Below are 6,696 nucleotides of genomic sequence, written 5' to 3'. Positions count from 1 at the left end.
CATGAACTTAACTTTTCTTTAAATAAGTTAAAGATTTTTTTTAATAAAAAAAAATTATAATAAAAATAAGTTAAAGATATTGCCATTAAAGAAAATCTAAATAAATAAGTCAGAGGAGCATAGCAATAATGCAGTGAGAATAAAAAAAATAAATAAAATAAGAGTCTTTAATTTTTAATGCTGGAAAATGCTAACACAGTAAATATCACCATATGTTGATGGAAGTGTTATACTTCTGGCTCACCATTGTTAACCAGTATTAAAAAAATGTATGGGTTGGCAATAAAAAAAAAAGCCTAACCCCTAACCCTCTATAGCTTGTTATGTGACATGTCAGCACTGCATCATACACAAGGCATACAAAAAAGAGAAAGTAATACAAATTGTGCTGCACTAAAGATGGGTGTGGACTTTGAATTATCTTTGTGCATAAATTGTGCATAAATACGTGCATATATGAGTTGCATTATAAATGTTTGATCATTTATTTGCTGTATCCACTCTTTATGTTGTAATTATTACCCCTGTCATGCTTTGGTGTATCTGCCTTTCATATCAGAGGCGTAGCAAAAAATAAGCTTGATGCATTGCCTTACAATTCATTTAGCAAAAAAACTAATTAAATGAAGCACCAAGCCATGTTACCACATTTGCACATTTTGAAAAATTCCACTAGATTCCACACACAATATGAACAAAACATATGCATCATTGTTACAGGTATTGCAGCTGCTATTAATCCGTTCCCAAAGATTAATGGTGGAAACCTTTAATGTTTTTAAAATAACTCTCAGACAGGTAATTTTGTTTCTAAGAGGTAAGGTTGTCAAGAGTACACAGAAATCATCTCAATCTCCAAAACATTGCTTTGTCATAAGGGTTTTTGTACCCTTCTTAAACAATTGTTTATGTACAAGCTCTCTTCATCACACTGCTTCCAGTATGTGTGTGTTCGTGTTTGTATTTGAGACATTGTGGGGCCCATTTTCTGGAAAAAAAATAGCACATTCTGGGGGCCAACTGCTCCTTCTGGGACCCATTGTCTAGACCCCTAAAGGATAATTGCTTATCTAAGGTCAGGGGTCACGTTTTTGACTAAAATGTAAATTGAGTTTAGGTTAGGGTTAGGTATTAATATGGAGCTAAACGATTCACACAATCACAAAAAAATTCACACACACACACAATACAAGCTCCACAAACAGCATGATTCATGCAAGCATACAAGATTCACACACGCACAGCACATGATTCGCCAAAGTATTTCTGGTCCATAAACAATAGGGTGACCAAACGTCCGTATTTCCCGGGACATATCCGTATTTCACGTCCTGTCCCGGGCGTCCCGGGTTTTTTTTAGAAAGTGAGGAAATGTCCTGATTTCACTGCGCACGACGCTCCGTGTGACGTAATCCCTGAGCCGCGTCAGTGCGGGCAGCCCTGTTCTTAATCAGAGGCTCTTGCTCTGTTCGAAAACCTAGGACGCATCCTCCAAGGACGCGGTCTACCTAGACTGGATCCTTCGAAGTCCTTGAAAATAAGGAGGCCGGAAGAGTTTTGGCTGTAAATTCGAACAGGTCCACCCTTCGGCGGGTTTTACCGCTGTATGCTCTGTTGCTTAGCAACCGTGAAAGTTGACACACAAAGCAGGAAAAGAATGAATACCGAGGTTTTCAAAACTGTTTGTTTATTTATTTATTTAAAAAAAAGTTAAAGTGAACAAAGACTACACTCACAAGAATCCAGAGTGGAATAAAGGTTCCAACCACCGGGAGCAGGAACAAATCAAATCAAATGTAATGATAGAAACCTTAAATAACCTGCTGCTGTCATTCTGCACATCTCTGATGTTGCTGCTATTTTCAAATATCCATTACTGTAAAAATGTCCATAGCTGCATATTGGTTATTAATTCTCCAGTTTTATATTGTTAAAACACTTTACAGTATTGTATTGTTTATATTTTAACTCTTCCCTATTATGTTATTCTTATTCATTTTTCTAAGGTCCTCATTTGTGTGACCATTTTCAATAATCTGTCTGCTGCTGTAAATTTGCCCATTGTGGGACAATAAAGGGATTTTCTATTCTATAAAAGGGTTAGAAATATATAAGTAAATCTAAACAATGTATCTACAAAATATATCTGCAAAATCTCTAATATTCAACAACAAAAAATACTTAGTTAAGCATATTGTGCAAAACAACAATAAAAAAATTTAACTCCTATCAGATTTATAGTTCCCACTCTGCAGATCTATTAGAATCTGTCATTAAATTACAGCCAAACTCATTTACACAGTAACAGATAAAAACCTTTCGATAAACCAAACATTACCACCACATATCTGACTCTATAACCATTAAAACAACTATTTTCATAGTAACACGGAGCAAATCCAGATGATGAGATATTTGTTCTTTCAAAACCCCCAGCCCCCCCCCGCTCCAAGGTGTCCTGGTTTTCCCAAATGTAAATATGGTCACCCTAATAAACAATAACAAATAAATCACAAAGTACTAGTGGTATTTAAACTTCACTACATTTGTGTGTGGATTTTTGAGACTCTCTTGATGTGCCTTGATACACAGATGCATTTTTTTTTTATTTGCTTATATTAAAGAGCTGTCAACTGGGCTGTACAATCCTCTCCCTATAAATATTTAATCCTCTATGAAAAAATGCAAATAATTCTTTAATAAGACCCTCATCTAATGGACATGCAATGTTTGTTCTTAAACCTAATGTGTGTAACGAACCTAGTGACTTATTTCTTTGTTGTTTTTTGCACAAAATGACAACAACCGGACTAAATCGCGAAATAAAACAGCGTGCGGAGAGAGAAACTCTATGTAATGCGTATTACTAAGGGTATGCTGGCCTGACGTGGTATGCTGAGCTCACAGAACACCAGAGCAGAGCAAATAGTCATCCCACGTGGAGTAGAAATGGGTTGGAAATTAATGAAAGTCCAAGGAAAGACCCGAAAAAGATAGAGAGATGTATTATGTGTGTTTGTGTATGTGTGAATATGTGCATGTCTGTGTGACAGTTTTATTAACATTTCACAACATTTCTAACAGAAATCTTTTGCTTTTACACTGGTCTCAAGCAAATGGTCAGCACTTACATCGTGCTTTTTCAGGTGAGGGGCCTCAAAAGCAAATTCAACACAAAAGTAAGCAAAGCCGTACTAATAAGCCGAAATACCGAAATAACAAAAAAGGCAAAAAGAAAGCACAAACTGCCAAAGTTAAGAATTTAACCCTAGCAAAAACAATCCAAAAAGCCAAGAAATACAGAAGTTACTAAATTTATTGTTTACTGAAAAAAAAAAACACAGAAAATCAAGACTTAAAAAACCCAAAATCAAAACATTTTACTAATTTGAGGCTTATTTATATTTTTATAAAGACAGAAAAAAAAAACTATTTAGGCAGCACACTCATTTGAAAAAAATAAAACGGTACTGGATCAGTTAAAGTGTCCGTCTCAGGTCAAGGATGGGGAGAAATTAAATGACAAAGTCAAGTCAAATATGTCTTTTAGAGCAAATGTTGAAGACAGATTGTGGAGGTTGTGAGGGATATAAAATATTGGGACTTACTGCTTGCTGTACATCTCCTTATATTTTGGTTAGAGACAAACACCTGCTCCCCTAACAGATCTGTGCCTTTGCATCAACTCAGCCTTGTGCAGCTGGAGATGCTTATGAAGATGACGCACCTAGTGTGTGTTCCCCGTGTGTGCATCCATGCTTGCTTTTATTTATGGATGCATGCGGTAATGTGAGAAAAGAATTCTGCTTGTGATCCCCTAAATGTAAACATCAATAATACATTACACAGATTAATGTCTCCCCTCAATTGAAAACTCTGCCTTCTTAGAGATCAAATCAATGCATAATTCATAGTGAGGGCATCATGAAAGGTATATATCAGGTTTGTAATCAAAACATAAATGAAACGGAGCCTGGAATGAGATTAGATGATAAATAAGATTTACTTGTTTTGTCCATCCAAATTAATGTGTTTATGGCACCTTTTATGGTAAAAAGATATATAGCTTTGGTAAAGTACCTCCAGATGACTTCCCAGTAATTCAATAAGCATAAGCACTAATATTTAAAAAGACCTTTTCACCTTTTCTTTTAAATAAACAACATATTGAAGATAATAACTTTCAGCAATAATGAAATAACCAGAAGGCTAAAAAAAACAGAGGTTATTGCTGTGCGTTTTTATCAGCAGGGATGGCATTTTTTTTTTTTTTTTTTTACATTTTCCTCTAATTGTTGCTAGAGGAAAGGTTAAGATGTCATTTGAAACAAAGTGTTTTGACCCTTTGGGATTGTGTACATTCTCAGAACTCATCCAATTTCATGGCAGACTGTTTTTATACCGTAAAGCATCCTTTAGGTTCATCCTTTAGGTGTCTTGAAGGCAATGCAAGCTCCGTAGGAGCTTACTCAACAAAAAATAGATCAAAAGGTATTCATCCAAAAATAATGCTTGAAACAATAGCATTTTGCTGCAATAGATTTTACACATTATGTCAGCCTCACATGAATGTACTCTCACCCACCACTAAGAGGTAATGCTTTAAATTCTCAGCATGTTCAGAGTCCTGGTTACTTCCCTCCTGCTGGTTCTGGGAAAGACCGCATGAAGCAGCGCTATGGGGCGAAACGGATCTGAAGTCTAATTTGGATCTCTATGTGTCCTCGGTCCTCTGATGAAGCTACATGCCATCAAGTGCAAGAGTATTTCTGTTAGATCATTCTCTCCTGCTTAATGATTACACCCCCAAAAGTAGCAGAGCTGAGTCTGGATGGCATGAGTAAGAACTGGAGAACATGAAACTGACTAATGAATGAGTGTTTAACAAAGTAATATCTGGGTTTCATAGAGATAGAAAACTACGAATAAAATGGATCTGAATCTTGGTGGTGAGCTAAAAGGCGGGTCTGATTAAGCAATTCCTCACTGGAGTTTAGAGGTAAAATATACATAAGAGAATCAAAGGCTCAGTAGGGTCTTAAAGCCTTCCACATTTTAATTAACATTAGAAAATAGGTTGTATTAGAATAAACTTGTTTTATTTCATATTTGCTTTTCTTGTGCTGGTTTAACATTTGGATAAATTTAGCCACTACTTTTAGTTCCTAGAAATTTGCTACACAGACCTTTTTTGCTAAACCCTAATTACAAAACCATTTCAAGTATCCAGTTAATGAATAAACTGAGCCATGAAAATCTAGCTTTATCCAAGTGAATCACTCTGGGAAGATCAAAATGATGAATATATGAACTGCACTCATAAGGTTTCTAACCAACATAGAAAGCGTTTTGGAAATCTAGTCCCATTATAAAAATATTCTCTTTTCCCACAAAAACTGTAATCAATTACCTGTCAAAAACATATTTATGCTGATGAAAAAATTATAGCAGTAAAGTAATATTCAGTACTCTCAGTCAATCTCTGTTATTTCAATCATTTTGACAGGGCTGTGCTGCCCAATCAAAGGCAGGTTTTTTCTTATTGCATGTGCAAAAATGCTCAAAATATGGGTAAACAGATGACTGATACCTTATGTGGGCTGACACTTTAAAACCACATTTTATTTTTAGTCTCGCTAAGTATGTAAATGAAAAGTACCTCATTTGTAATATATGCTTAGTATATTGTTGTGTTATGTGTTATCATGAACATGGTTGTGTGTTAGACAGATACAGTGAGAACTAAACTGCCTATTTTGTAGGTTTTCCAACTTGCAAAGCATGTATACGACTTAAGTCTTTATAAGACATCATCTTTAATTGTTGGTGATGGAATCTAAATACAAAAATGTAAAACATCCCATTGATTCTTAGTATTTGATGCGTCATAATAACAAAACTGAGGTGGTACAGAAAGCTTTGTTTGCAACAACAGATAGTAGACATTTCCTGAGTTTTAACGAGGTTTTCACACAGTATAGAAGGGGTTTTGGACCATTCCTCCATAGAGCTTATCTCCATATCCTCCAGTTGTCGGGCAAGTCATCAGGTAATACAGACTTTTAGCTCCTAACATTTATGCTGGGTTCAGGTCTGGAGACTGGCTGGGTCACTACAGGACCTTGGGATGCTTCTTGCAGTGCAGCTCCTTAGCCCTCCTGGCTGTCTTCTTTGGATCCCATCATAAGCTTCCTTTGCTAATTGTGCATTCACACAGAACACAGTGTCCACTGTGATTTCTGCGAGCCTTGTGGGTAGTTCACCACTCTGTGTTTCAGATGCACAGTGTTTACACCCTGGACCCTCTCAAACACTTTTTATATTTGATCACTGCTGGACTTTATGGAATGTAAATGTTAATTTACTGTATGAAAAGCTGTACTAATGAGATTTAGTTTTGTATACACTCTGTGTATACAAAATTACAATACAAGTTGTCTAAGTGGGCCACATCATTAAATAGGAGGATCTTCAGCTGTTTGAGCCCCACTGGTGTGAAAAAACTCAACAAATAGACTGAATGGTGAGTGTTTCATTGGTCCAGGTTCTTTCAGTTAATATGGTCATATGTAAAAATCAATAGAAGCAATAAATAAATAAAATAAAGATCATTTGTGATACTTTTCAGAGATATTAAAGAATATTTTTTAGGAGATCCGGAGGTCAACTATCCCCCCATTAACCTCAGAAATTAAT

This window comes from Cyprinodon tularosa, unplaced genomic scaffold (genome assembly GCF_016077235.1).
Source record: "Cyprinodon tularosa strain WSP-4 unplaced genomic scaffold, ASM1607723v1 ctg33, whole genome shotgun sequence".
Taxonomy (NCBI): Eukaryota; Metazoa; Chordata; class Actinopteri; order Cyprinodontiformes; family Cyprinodontidae; genus Cyprinodon; species Cyprinodon tularosa.
The sequence above is the reverse complement of the archived record's forward strand: the minus strand, read 5'-3'. Positions refer to the sequence as shown.